The following is a 14,790-nucleotide window of genomic DNA, read 5'->3' as shown; positions in this document are numbered from 1 at the left end:
TCTCAGAGGGTTGTGAAGCTGGAGGAGGTTACAGAGATAGGGTGGACAGTGTTAGAGCAAAAGTGCAACAGTACAAGGCCGTGTGTGTTTTGAAAAACCTTCCTGTACAGTTAAAGTACGTCAGACACTATTGTGTTTGTTGCACGTTCCCGATAAGTGCCTGCGGTCTCAAGAGTAACTGTTAATAGTTACGCAGGAAAATTACGCTACTTTGAGATCAGCAGGAAGCTTTTCGTTCCGTTATAGCCGATGAATTTTAGCCTTTGTTATTAGAAGAATGAGTTTAAGGACATTAGTTGTACTGTCCCTTGGGCAATGCAGGATGAAGAAATAGCGGGTGCTGAAATGGGCAGATGGCACACTTGGCGTTTTGGAAGCGTGCACTCAAATGGGACGAACCTGATCTTGTGGTCCTATGAATAATAATAATAATAATCACTTATTGTCACACGTAGGCTCCAGTGAAGTTACTGTGAAAAGCCCCTGAAATTACTGTGAAAAGAATAAGGTGCAAAGCTGCAACTCGGAAAGGATGCATCTGCCACTGTTTTGTGTTACTCAGCGACTTTTATTTATACTGAAATAATAGATCAATTTAGGACAATCCTGGCCATCTGTTCCATCTGCAACAGTGCACAAATTAATCCTTTACCCCATAAACACTCCAGAGGGCAATAACCTCTCATGCTGTTTGCACGGTCTCTAGTAGCGGAGAGTTTTAAATAGTTACAGGACTAACCCCCATGTATTCATCTTTCAAATGTGTTTCCAAGTGTGGTACTGAGCTACCTTTCTTTACAATTCAATCTCGGGTTGCCTGTCCTAAGTTGTCTTTGAAACCACAAGCACAATGTTAGGTCCAACATGTTCACTTGGGGCACTCGTTACTTCTTCATCACTTTGCTCAACCCCTCCAACCCTCTCTGATTTGTCACACTGCCCACCCTGGCACCCAATACTAGATTAGCAGCAAATTAGCCCCAACTGAATATTGCAAAGACTGAAGTTATTGGGCTGGATCGTCTGTTTCTAGGACTATGTCCCCACGCCTTCGTTAAAGCTGTGGACTTTATTGCCGAAAAACCGGCGTCTCACCCCCACAACCCATAAAGATGTGCAGGATAGGTGGATTGGCCATGCTAAATTGCCCCTTCATTGGGAAAAAAAGAATTGGATACTCTAAATTTATTTTAAAAAAGACTTGATTTTATTGCACTCCTGTGAAGTGCCTTCTGATGACTGGCTGGCTATTTTAGTGCTGCTATATAAATGCAGGTTGTTGTTTTCCTGGAACTGCTGCAATCAGTGTGGTCAACATACTCCTACAGCTCTGTTGACCTAGGAACTCCAGGTTTTTGACACAACAGTGATGAAGGATAATACAATATACTTCCCAGTCAGGACAGTATATGACTTGGAGGTGATGGTGTTGCCATACACATATTGCCCTTTGTGACAATACGCTGGGCTAGTGCACGGTCAATTCAGCCCCGCTTCACCCAGGCCCCAACACAGTTATTTAAATATCCAACGTCTTTGCTTTAATCCTGATTAAGTAAAGCCACCAGGTTTGTAAACTTTATCACAAATATCCTTTTATTATTTAATATTAATTAGTATTAAATTGGCAACGATTCAACTGGTTAACTACTATTTCATTCCCAACACCCCCTTTCCAACTTGCCCCAATCTCCACCCCAGCTTTAAGTTCCTGGGGATCACCATCACCAACAGTCTGTCCTGGTCCACTCACGTTGATGCAACAGTCAAGAAAGCCCAACAACGTCTCTACTTCCTACGGAAGCTAAAGAAATTCGACATGTCTGCATCGACTCTCACAAACGTCTACGGATGTGCGATAGAGAGCATCCTATCCGGCTGCATCACAGCCTGGTATGGCTCGGTTCAAGATCGCAAGAAACTGCAGAGTGTGGTGAACTCAGCCCAACGCATCACACAAGCTTGCCACCCCCACCACTGCCTCAGGAAGGCAGACAGCATTATCAGAGACCCCTCCCACCCAGGCATTGCCTTCTTCCAGACCCTTCCATCAGGCAGAAGATACAGAAGTCTGAAGACCCGCACATCCAGACATAGGAACACCTTCTTCCCCACAACTACAAGACTCCTCAACGACTCTCCCTCGGACTGATCTGCTCCCTGTAAGAACACTATTCACGACGCCCTATGCTGCTCTTGTTCATGTATTTGCTTTGTTTGGCCCCTTGTTCCGCACTGCAACCAATCACTGTCTGTCGATATACCATTTGTCGATGTACTCTGTTGATGATTCTTTTGTCTACTATGTACGTACTGTGTACGTTCCCTTGGCCGCAGAAAAATACTTTTCACTGTACTTCGGTACATGTGACAATAAATCAAATCAAATCAAACTCAAATCAAACCCACACACACAGACACCATAGAGGGAAAAGATGGTATCGAGGGAAGTAAATAATGATAAAGAAATTTATCTTTTCCTTCAGCTTGTAATAGTCTCCACTGTAGATTCACAGAGACAGTGGGCAGCCAGTAGCCGTGAGAGAGAGAGAGAGAAACCAGCTTCTCACTTCAAGGGTCTCATGTCTTCCGATTGCCGATAAACCCCACCTAGCAGGAATCGATTGCTGTCTGTTGTCAGGCAGATTACTGTCCCTGGCCAACCCATAGGCCGCCAGCCAACCAATCAAAGCAAATCTCTCCAATCTGCTGGTTGCTACAGAGCCTGGGATTTCCTTTCCCAAATACAAAACTTGAGGGCAGTGTGTTCCAGTTGTCAAGCTATTTGTAACTTTTAATTCTGGACTTCCTCCGCTTGACCTAATTTAATGATCCCTGGACCCAAAAAAAAGATAAAATAAAGGAAATGGAAACAAATGGAAATGAAAAGGAAGACCTCTGACACCAAAAGATAGAGGTTGTGGGTTTCGAAGGTGCTGTCAAAGGAATCTTGGTGAGTTGCTGCAGTGCATCTTGTAGATGGTATATACAGCTGCCATTGTGCCACGGTGGAGGGGGTGAATGTTTAAGGTGGCAGTTAGCATGTTGATCAAGTGGGGTGTTTAGTCCTGGATGGTGTTGACCTTCTTGAGTGTTGTTGGAGCTGCACTCATCCAGGCAAGTGGAGAGTATTCCATCACACTCCTGACTTGTGCCTTGTAGATGGTGGACAGGCTTTGGGGAGTCAGGAGGTGAGTTACTTGCCGCAGGATTCCCAGCCTCTGAAATGACGTCTTGACTGAATTTAGCGAGAGCCACGTTGTGGGAACAGCAACGGGCCTCAGGAACACTGTACCAGAGGGAGAAAATTACGTCAGGTTGGATTCCTCTTCCCATGGGTCACTGGGTAGTACACCTGCCTCTCAATCAGAAGACTGTAGGTTCAAACCCAGTCTAGGAACTGACACTTTAATGTCAAGACTGAGAGAGGCTGAAATGTCTCTCAGATGAAATGTTGTGATGTCTGACATTTTAAAGATGCTATATAAATGCAAAATGTTGTTTTCTAATGGATCTAACAGTCGAAATGGCCATTAGTTGAAGGAATGTAGGTTGTTCTCAGTGTCATGGACAATATTTATTTCTCAATTAACGTCACTAAAAGAGATTATCTGGGTAATTATCCTGGTAGGACACCAGGCTCATAAAGCACCTGCTCTACCCAGATCTCAGTAGCGGGAGGAGACTCCCATGAGGACAGTGGAAAAAACTTTAGGAATGTCCTCAAAGCATCCACGCGGAGGTCAAACATCCCCAATGGGAAAGCTTGGCTTATGACCGACCAAAATGGAGAGGATTCATTCGGGGAAAGTGGCCCATCGAGGGACTTTGTCAGGAACCTGCAGAGGTTTGGTGGGGCAGTAGTTAGCACTACTGCCTCATGGCGCCGAGGACCTGGGTTTCGATCCCGGCCCCGGGTCACTGTCCGTGTGGAGTTTGCACAGTCTCCCCGTGGCTGCGTGGGTCTCACCCCCACAACCCAAAGATGTGCAGGGTAGGTGGGTTGGCCACGCTAAATTGCCCCTTAAAAAAAAAAGGAACTTGCAGCGGGAAAGCTGAGGCTCGGAGGCAGCACAAAGACCTCCAAGCAACCCAACTACCCCAACTCTCCAGCACCACCTGACCCACAGGGTCTAGAGTCTGTAGATCAGCATATTGGACTCACCATCACCTCAGAACCCAGCGAACCGGAATAGAAGCAAGTGATCCCCAATCCCCAGGGAGCAGCTGAGAAGGAGGGAACATTGACAGGATGTTGATGTATGCAAATAAATTGCCACATTTTTGTACATTACAAGTGAGACACACTCTATTGGCTGCTTTGGAATGCCCTGATGTCATGAAAGGCGCGACATAATTACTACACCTTTCTCAGACAATAGCGGCCTTCCTTGAAGCTCCTGGACCATCACCTCCCTCTTTCTGTGCAGTTTAAGAACGTCAGCATTAGCCATTATTACGTCCAACCAATATTTAGTCTCCCTATGCTTAGCAACAGAATTCAGTCACCTCCAGCCTCACTTCACTGTTCAAGGTCTAATTTGCACTCGCTGATTAAATCATACTCTATAGCATTCTGCGTCTTATCGCAAGCTCGATTTCCAGATTGCACAGAAACTCCTTCATGTTTTAAACACCCCTTTGACAATTAATTATAACCCTTTATTTGACTCCATTGTTATTTCAGTCTAACTCAGTAAACGACTTAATCTGCTCACATTGTTCAATCTCAGATCATGTTTCTGCCAGCTGCTCTCTTTTCTGATTAAGTGCTGATTTGGTCAATGTATTTTCGAGCCATTTTCCAATCATTTATCTCCTCAAATATCGCCTGTAAATTGTATCTGTCATCAGTTCTGGATCAGCATTCCTTCACTCATCGATCTCCCATGGGAAGTTTGAAACCAGCTCCGAAAGTCAATATGTGAGTCTCTCATCTAGATCTCAGAATCCATTTTGAGAGCACTGGGCAATTTAGCTCATATCTCTTCTAATCTCTGTCCATTTTATTAATTCATTATCAACATCTGTCATTCCAAATTAAAGTCCCAATAGACCTCTGGTCTTTCCCATCAACGGTTTGAAGGACTTGATGCTACCGATTGTTCTCCCCTATCCTGAGAATCCTCTCTCTTTCTCTCTCGACCCACTGTCCGATCATATCCCATTCTTCAAGGTTCTCCATACACTCCTTCCGTTAATTCGAGGCCAAACTGTTCAACACCCAACTCTTCCTGCTCTTTGGGCAGCACGGTGGCCTAGTGGTTAGCACAGCTGCCTCACGGCGCTGAGGTCCCAGGTTCGATCCCGGCCCTGGGTCACTGTCCGTGTGGAGTTTGCACATTCTCCCCGCGTCTGCATTGGGTTTCGCCCCCACAACCCAAAGATGTGCAGAGTAGGTGGATTAGCCACTCTAAATTGCCCCTTTAATTGGAAAAAATAATTGGGTAATCTAAATTTTAAAAAATGAGTCATTGCCCATTCTCTCGATGCCATGTGGACAAACAAAGAGAATATTGCTTAAACCTTTCCCTGTCTGACTGCGCAGGTGAAAGCAAAAGGTCCCAGGGCACAATTTGAAGAAGTGCGGAGATGTTCTCCCCCGTGTCCCTGTCAATATTTATCCCTCAATCAACATCAATAAAAAAAACAGGCGGTTTGCTTATTGTTGGAGTGCTGTTCGTGGAATCTTGCTGTGTAGAAAACTGGCTGCTGCATTTCCTACATTACAACAGTGAGTGACTGCATGCAGGTACCACAAGCGATTAGGAAAGCAAACGGTATGTTAGCCTTTGTTGCAAGGGGGATAGAGTATTAGAGTAGGGAAGAATTTCACACCCGGAGTCAGTTTTGGTGTCTGTACCAAAGAAGGTCTTATTGGCCGTACAGATTGTGCAATGAAGGCTCACTAGACTGATATCTGGGATGAGGAATGGGCCCTATGTGGCGAATTGCACAGAAGGGGTCCATATTCAATGGAGTTTAAGATAAAAAGAGATGATCTAATTGAAGTGCATAGAATCCACAGAGGCCTTGAGAAGCTCCCCCTGGCTGGAGAACTTAGAACCAGGGCCACAGTCTTCGGATAAGGTGTCGGCCATTTTGGACTGAGGGGAGGAGAAAGTTCTTCACTTGGGTGGTTGTGAATCTTTGGAATTCTCTACCTCTCACGGGGCTGACATGTCAGTTGATGAGTAAATCCAAGATTTCCAGGACTCTAAGGGAATCATGGGAGAATGGAGTTGAGGTCAAAGGTCAGCCATGATCTGGAGTGGTACAATGGTTAGCACTATTGCCTCACAGCGCTAGGGACCCAATTCCAGCCTTGGGTGGTTGTCTGTGTGGAGTTTGCGTGTTCTCCCCGTGTCTAGCGTGGGCTTCCTCCAGGGGCTCCGGTTTCCTCCCACAGTCCAAGACCCAGGAGCTGTGAAGCAACTGTGCTAACCACTGTGCTACCGTGCTGCCATCTTTAGGGTTGTGGGGGTGAGACCCACGCAGCCACGGGGAGAATGTGCAAACTCCACATGGACTGTGACCCGCGGCCGGGATCGAACCTGGGTCCTCGGCGCCGTGAGGCAGTGCTGACCATGGCACCATTCCCCTCCCCCCTATTATTAGTGGCAAACTTTGCCAATGGTCCTAGTCCGGTCCCTATCCATTATTTCCATTATCTGTTCCACAGTTATTTTCTTTACTGCTTTAGGATCCCGGACGAAAACACCAAACAATGTTTTTAAATTTTTAAAACTGTGAGGAACGAATACTCTGTCCCCGGAATGATGACTGACCGATAAGTATGTTTTATATTCAAACAAAATTTAATTTGAACACAGAATTAGCCACTTTAATATCAAAGAAAATAGTTTTACAATTATCAGTTAAACAGTTCTTAAACACAAGGAAAAACTGAAACTTACTATCTATACCTGCTACCCAATGCAGTTCAAATGCAACTTATAAAGTTAGCAAACCGATTACTTGCTTCGTTGTGTAGAGATGAGAGACAGGGAGGGAGAGAGAGACCCTTTCAGGAGCAGAACCGGTACATTTCGGCTCAACCTAGCAGCATTTGGCAAAACTGCCGTTCAACCTAAAATCCTTCTGTCTTGTCAGATTCAAATCCGAAGGCAAACTGCAAAACTACAGGCAGACCTGGCTCATCCCATGTATTACACCATCTGTATCCCAGTGACATGTCACATGACCTGCTTAGGACAAAGTACAACCCCTCAAATTAACTACTCTGCAGATAATCTCCAGTCATCATAACAATATCCCATTGGCCCATTATCTGTAAACAAGTAATTGGTTAGAATCAATCATGACCTTTTATGACATTTTCATTACAGCGTTAGCAGACACACAGTCTGATACCTTAACCTAGGTTCTTTTATAATATTACTGCAACAAATATATGCCTTAACCCAGGCTTTTAAATTCATTACCACAATAGATATAAAATATAATGTATAGCAATTTCTACATGCATCCCACAATGCATAATCAGCTATTGACTAAGCCTAATTGCCAAGTCTACAAAGTGTAAAATGAAAATGTTCTTTTCTTTATTCCCCACCTTAAGATCCATAATCACAACTTTATTAAAATCTCTCGCTCAGGGCATACTCACTCTGGGCCACTATGGTATTCTTCAATATTTCTTACATTTATCACATCTATCACTCATCTGTTCTATAAATTTGGTATATTTTTCATCTCTTATACCCGCATCCCTGAGCACAGTTTGAATCTTTGGGAAGCTGGATGCGCAAATTGCTGATACAACTTTAACACAATCAACATTTTGCCTTCTAGACTCCTGCTCTCTGATGCTAACAGCACTTTCTTCATTTCTTTTCAAGAAAAATTAAGATTGGCAGCAGGGTGGCGCGGTGGGTTAGCATTGCTGCCTCACGGCGCCGAGGTCCCAGGTTCGATCCCGGCTCTGGGTCACTGTCCGTGTGGAGTTTGCACGTTCTCCCCGTGTTTGCGTGGGTTTTGCTCCCACAACCCAAAAGATGTGCAGGGTAGGTGGATTGGCCACGCTAAATTGCCCCTTAATTGGAAAAATGAATTGGGTACTCTAAATTTTTTTATTTTTTTAAAAATTAGGATTCATTAATGGAATACAATTGTGTCCAGATGGTATAAATTGTAAGTCCGCAGGTATTTCCATATGTTGGCCTTGTCGTTTTCCATGCCAAGTTTCATATGGATTTTCTTCATCGATGCGGCATTCTCTGTAGCCCAAAATTGGGTTGGCGATTGGACGGAGAACGGCTTCCGACACCGTAATCAGGGAAGGTGCCGGTTTGACGCTGGTTCGTGATGCTCCACCCCCTCCAAATCGGCGTCATTGGGACGCGCACCGCGTGCATTCTCAACACCGTTGGCCCCTCATCAGCCGGCCCACCCACGATGCTCCGCCCCCGATGGGTGCGAGTTCCCGACAGTGGGTGCCACAAGTGGTCCCAGAGGTCGGGAACCTGGTGTGCCGGCTGCAGTCAGTGTCCAGGGCCGCCACACTCGGCCAGGATCCGTGCCGCTGGCTGGGGGGGGGGGGGGGGGGCTTTTGCAAGGGCTGGGGGGAGTGGTGGGGGGTGGCCAGGTGGTGGCGTCGGGGTGGACGGGTATGCGGTCCAGCACGCCAGTACCATGTTTCCTGACGCGACTGGTGGGGGCGTAGCGGTGCGCGGCTGCAGCTTGTCAGCCCTGCGCATGCGCAGCACGGGACCCGCCGATTCTCCAGCCTTTCTCTGCACGTGGGTGTTACACGCGGCACCGGTGCTAGCCCCTCACCGGTACCAGAATTGGGAAGGGATTTGTGCCGATTTTCCCGTCATGGTTCACCTCGGATTCTCCGTTGGCGCCGGCACAGCCTCAGGAACGGTGAATCCAGCCCACGGTGTATCACTGGATACAACATCCATGATAATAAAATGATTCCTTCAGGCAATTTTACGAGGAATTGCTACTCTCTTCAGTGATTTAAGGATATTATCTTCCCCAAATACGTGCGGTGTATCAACAATCAGTGTGGTCTATTAAACAATTAAAGCTCCAATTCTGATTTAAGCACTGGGGAACATTAACTCTTTCTTAACAATAATAGGGGTAGCAAGATGCCTTCAGCTGAGGGTCGTGTGTGAACCTATTGAGCTCTGATAACAATTATTTTTCAGATTTACTGAATGGAATTCCTTGGCCTGCTGAGGTGTGAGTTAAGCTGTAACACTGATAGCCCAGTCCTGTCAATATTGATGCTGAAGCTCTGTTAAGTAGTCAGTGCACAGATTAGAAATTATTTTCATTTCAAGGATCTAGGAAGGGCGTGAAGGCATTAGAGAGAGAGTGCAGGAGAGATTTACGAGTATGGTTTCAGGGATGAGAAACAGCTCGGAGAAGCTGAGGTTGCTGTCCTGAGGGAAGAGAAGGCCGAGAGGAGGCTTGACAGACATTCTTAGACTCAGTAGAGCTTTGAATGGAGTGGATGGAGAGAAACGGTAGAAGGATCAAGCATCAGAAGACATAATTTTAAGGTGCTTGGCAAGGGGAGGGACCATGACATGAGAAAAAAACCTTTTCACACATGAGTGGGTGTGATCAGGAATGTACTGCCTGAGCGCGTGGTGGAGGGAGATTCAATCGAGGCTTTCAATCAGGAATTCGATAATTAGGTTTTCACAGAATCCCTGCAGTGAAGAAGGAGGCCGTTTGGCCCATCAAAGCTACACCGACCCTCTGAAAGATCACCCCAGCTAGGCCCACTTCTCCTGCCCGACCCCTATGAAGAGAAGGTGAAGAGAAAAGATTTGCAGAGCTGCAGGGAACTGGTGGGGGAGCGGGATTGGCTGAGTTGCTCTTGGGCAAGGTGGGCCCAGTTGCCTCCTCCTGAGCTGTGACCATCCTGTGATTCTGCAGACACCCTATAGAAATTCTCGGCTGGGGCGGGGGGGGGGGGCAATAGGTTCTTCCTTTCCCCTCTAACCACGTACCATCTACTTTTATGCATTAAAAAAAATTCTTTGATGGGATATGGACATTCAGTAAGGCCAGCCAATCAAATCTCCCCCTCAGCCTCCTCGGTTCCAAAGAAAACAACCTCCAGCCTATCCGATCTCTCCTCGTAACTAAAATACTCCATTTATGGTAACATCTGTAGTTTGATCACATCCTTCCTGTAATGGGATGACCAGAACTGTACACAGTACACCGGCTGTGGTCTAACTAGTACAATTTGAGTGTCACTTCCCTGCTGTTATATTCCATGGGTGTGATTCGCCCAGTGTGCCCCGACTCTGGGCGAATAGCGGGAGAGGACAAAAAAAACAAATTCACGGCAGGCGGGAACCATTTTTGCAAATTTTCAGCCGGCCCGCTCCCGATGGCGAGTTCCGGATCTTGTCCACCAATGGCGAGACTGTCATTAACTCTAATTTGCATTCAATTCAATCGCGTCAACGAGATTGAAGTCCAATGCAGCGGCCTCCCTGAGAATTACCGCAGGAAATCACACGGGCATCGTTTAGCATTCCTTTTCAAAAACGTGAAGCCGGCGTGACGGCTACTCAAGGGCACCAGAGCTGCTACCCCAGTCCAGGGGAAGGGGGGGGGGGGGGCCCTTATGAGGGTCGGGCTTGGTCGGGGGGGGGCTGAAGTGGTCCAGATCAGGGGTGGCCCCTGGGCTGGGGGTGAGGGGCTTTGCGTCTGTGAGGCCCTCAAGGATGTGCTGACCTTGGAAAGGGTCCAGAGGTGGTCCACAAGAACGATCCCTGGAATGAAGAGCTTATCGTATGAGGAACGATTGAGGACTCTGGGTCGGTACTGGTTGGAGTTTAGAAGGATGAGGGGGGGATCTTATTGAAATTTACAGGATACTGCAAGGCCTGGATCGAGTGGACGTGGAGATGTTTCTGCTTGTAGGAAAAACTAGAACCAGAGGGCATAGCCTCAGACTAAAGGGACGATCCTTTAAGACTGAGATGAGGAGGAATTTCTCCAGCCAGAGGGTGGCGAATCTGTGGAACACTTTGCCGCAGAAGGTTGTAGAGGCCAATTCACTGACTGTCTTTAAGACAGAGACAAATAGGTTCTTGATGAGTAAGGAGATCAGGGGTTATGGGGAGAAGGCAGGAGAATGGGAAGATACAGCCATGATTGAAAGGCGGAGCAGACTCAATGGGCCCAATTGCCTAATTCTGCTGCTGTGTCTTACGGTCATAATCTTAAATCATCTTTAAATATTGTGGAGACTCATAACAGGCCAACCACAGCTGCAGCTGTCTGTCCTACCCCACCCTCCCAGGACAGGACCATGCTGAAGCTTCCCCCCTGAAAGTCAGTTTCACCCCCTTTCACAGCTGAAGGCTATTTCCAAAGGGGAACAAGCATTGTTAGCTGTGAGAATGCCTCCTTGAAGGCACAGGAGCCTGTCTCAGAGGATGATTAGTGCACTGCATGTCCAGGAAACTTTGATGTCAGAACAGTGGACCTGTACTCTTGGAGCGTCAGCAACATAGAGGCAATTGGCAACACACAAACACTAAAGAGCAGGGCTTCACCACTGAGGGTTCTCTCGCAGCCAAAGGGTGTGTGGATGAGTGGAGGACAGCTGAGCACGGCCTGCCCGACAGAGGCCTGGGGCCTAGGTCCTCCTGATCTGGGCGAGAGTGTGCACAGCAAGGTTTGTCGGCTGCCCCAAGCTGTCGTGCCTCCCTCAGCACGTGGTCCTGGACTTTGGAATGGGCCAGTCTGCAACACTCAATGGGGGACAACTCTTTGCCCTGGAGGACCAACATGTTTCGGACAGACCAAAGAGTGTCTTTCTCCAAATTGAGGGTCCTCCAGCAGCAGTTGGTGTTTGTCTCAGGGTGTACTGCTCAGGGATGAACCTCGACAAGGACCACCTCAACTCTCTCCAGTCCTGCTTTGCAAAGGCGCATTCCACAAGGAGGAGGACAATGAAAGTCTCCCGTATGCCTTTGCTAACCACCTGTCCTGCTACCTTCATGGATCTGTGGACATATACTCCAAGGTCCCTCTGCTCCCCTCTGCTGTATCCACATGGCTCACACTCTCTGGGATTGGTAGACATTGGAGGGAGTGGAGATAAGAGGGACACAAATCATCTTGGCCGGATTCTCCATTCCAGCAGCTAAGTGCCGGTGCCGACGGAGAATCCGCGGGTGTATCACGACGGCAAAATTGGCGCGAAGCCCTCACCGATTCCAGTACCGGTGAGGAGCGAGCACCGGTGCCGCATGAACCACCTGTGGATCGCGCAGAAAACGGCCGGAGAATCGCCGGGTCCCGGGCTGTGCATGAACAAGGCTGATGAACAGCACCGGTCGCGCCGGGAAACATGGCGTCGGCCGAGCTGGATCCCTAACCCGCCCACCCTGACCCCACAGCCCAACCCCGGCCAGCGGCACGGATCCCACAGGAGTGTGACGGAGCTGGACACTGTCCGCAGTGGACTGCGTCGTCGGGGACTCGGCCCATCGGGGACAGAGCACCGTGAACCAGCGTCAAGCCGGCACCTCCCCTGGGTCCGGCGCCGGAAGCCATTCTCCGCCCGATCACCGATCCCGATTTTGGCGTCGGGCTAAGGAGAATTTCACCCTAAGTGTTGACGCCAACGGAGAATCCGTGGACGGTCACGCCAGAAAAACCGGTGCCACGCCTGCACTGATTCTGCTACCGGTGAGGGGCTAGCACCGGCGCCGCGTGGAACACCATCAAAACCCACGAAAAACGGTGCGGGATTCGCCGGGTCCGTGATGGACACTCGCAGGGCTGACAAGCTGCAGCCGCGATTAAACAATACGGCCCCCCACCCACACCCAGATCGGGGCCGAAAAGATGGGACAGGTTGTGCTGGAGCGCCCATATAGCTGATGGTTGGGCTGGCGTCAGAGGGCACCTGGGGGGGGGGGTGTCCCGGGGTGGGAGGGGTCACTATACGACCCAGGGCACCAGGTTTAAAGCGGCTGTCAGTGGCCTGCACAGCTGCAGATGATCTGGTATCTGAAGTGACCGCTGACAGCCTGTGTTCAGCTTTACAATGATGGAGAATCACCTCACAGAAAATCTGTTTTAACAAAACCTTTTGCGTCAAAAAAAACACTTCGTTTCTAAACGGCGTCCAGGAAAGGGTTAAATAAAGGAGAGGAAACGGCAGGAATCACGCTTCCGCCACCTTGTGGCGCTTCCTTAAAACCAAAGAGGAGATCACACTGACGCCTGGGCCGATAGGGCCACCTGGTGTTCTGCAGCTCACCTCGCAGAATAAAACCTCCAGCGTTAAACCTGATGCAGATTTGGCCAGTGGTCCCACTGACGCAGCAGCTGTTGCTCACCTGAGCACGCTTAATCTGCAAGAGCACTTTGGGGGGGGGGGGGGGGGGGGGGAGCGATGGTGCAGGGCTGCTGTCACTGGGCTGCTAATCCAAGAGGCCCAGTTTAATGCCCTGGGGACACGAGATCAAATCCCACCATAGCAGCTGGCGGAGTTTTAAATTCAATTAATCCAATCAGGAATATAAAGTTCCCCTGCAAAGCTATCCGCCCATCCGTTTTGCTAATGTCCTTTATTTGAATGACTCGTGGGAGCAGTGTGGTTAACTATTGACTACCTGTTGAAGTGAGCGAGCCGGTTCGGGGGCAATAAATGCATTTAAAAAAATTAATTTATGGGAGCAGGGTTCGAACCCGAAACCTCCTGAATTACAGAAGGCACATTGAAAAGCAGGCAGGATGGGGAATGGATTTAAAATGTTGACCTCCCTGGGGCTCCTCCTGCTTCACCCCCCCCTCTCGGCCTCTACCAATACATCCAAAACCTTCCCTCCTTAGCCCATCGGTATCGTACTGGTTCTGACCAGAGGTCACACCCTGAACTTTGACCTGACCTCTTCCATCTATAGCCTAGCGACTGGCGTTTCTGTTCAATTTTGCACTTGCTAACCGGAGCATCTCGATGAATCTGTGATTCAAATCCCATCAGCACAGTGGTTAGCACAGTTGCTTCACAGCTCCAGGGTCCCAGGTTCAATTCCCGGCTTGGGTCCCTGTCTGTGTGGAGTCTGCACGTTCTCCCCCCTGTCTGCGTGGGGTTTCCTCCGGATGCTCCGGTTTCCTTCCACAGTCCAAAGATGTGCAGGTTAGGTGGATTGGCCATGATAAATTGCCCTTAGTGTCCGAAAAGGTGGGGTGGGGTTACGGGAATAGTGTGGAGGTGTGGACCTTGGGTAAGGTGCTCTTTCCAAGGGCCGGTGCAGAATCGATGGGCCGAAAGGCCTCCTTCTGCACTGTAAATTCTATGAGTCTATAACCATGGCCTCATGACTCCCGACCCCGCGACCTTCTCAGCCGTGGCTCAGTGTATGATGTTCTTACCCCCGAATCAGGAAGCTTGCGGTTTCAAACCCTGCTTCGGGATGTGAGGCCAAATATTAGAGCCGATACTTCCAGAGCAGTGCGGAGGGAGGGCTGCACTGTTGGAGGTGCCGTTTGTTGTTCTGGGTGGGATGTTGAGCCGAGGCCCTGCCTTTCCTCTCAGTTGGAGTTGCGAAACTACCCGGTGTTGTTTTGCGGAAGAACAGGGGGGGTGGGGGCTCTCAGTTGGCTCTAACCAGCATTTAGCCCTCAACCAACATTGCCCCAAAAACACAGTGCCAAGGTCCCACGTTCGATCCCGGCCCCGGGTCACTGTCCGTGTGCAGTTTGCACATTCTCCCCGTGTCTGCGTGGGTCTCACCCCTGTGATGATAGGTAGACTATCATCTGTAT

The sequence above is a fragment of the Scyliorhinus canicula genome, chromosome 12, assembly GCF_902713615.1.
Source record: "Scyliorhinus canicula chromosome 12, sScyCan1.1, whole genome shotgun sequence".
In the NCBI taxonomy this organism is placed as follows: Eukaryota; Metazoa; Chordata; class Chondrichthyes; order Carcharhiniformes; family Scyliorhinidae; genus Scyliorhinus; species Scyliorhinus canicula.
This window is presented reverse-complemented; position numbering follows the sequence as displayed.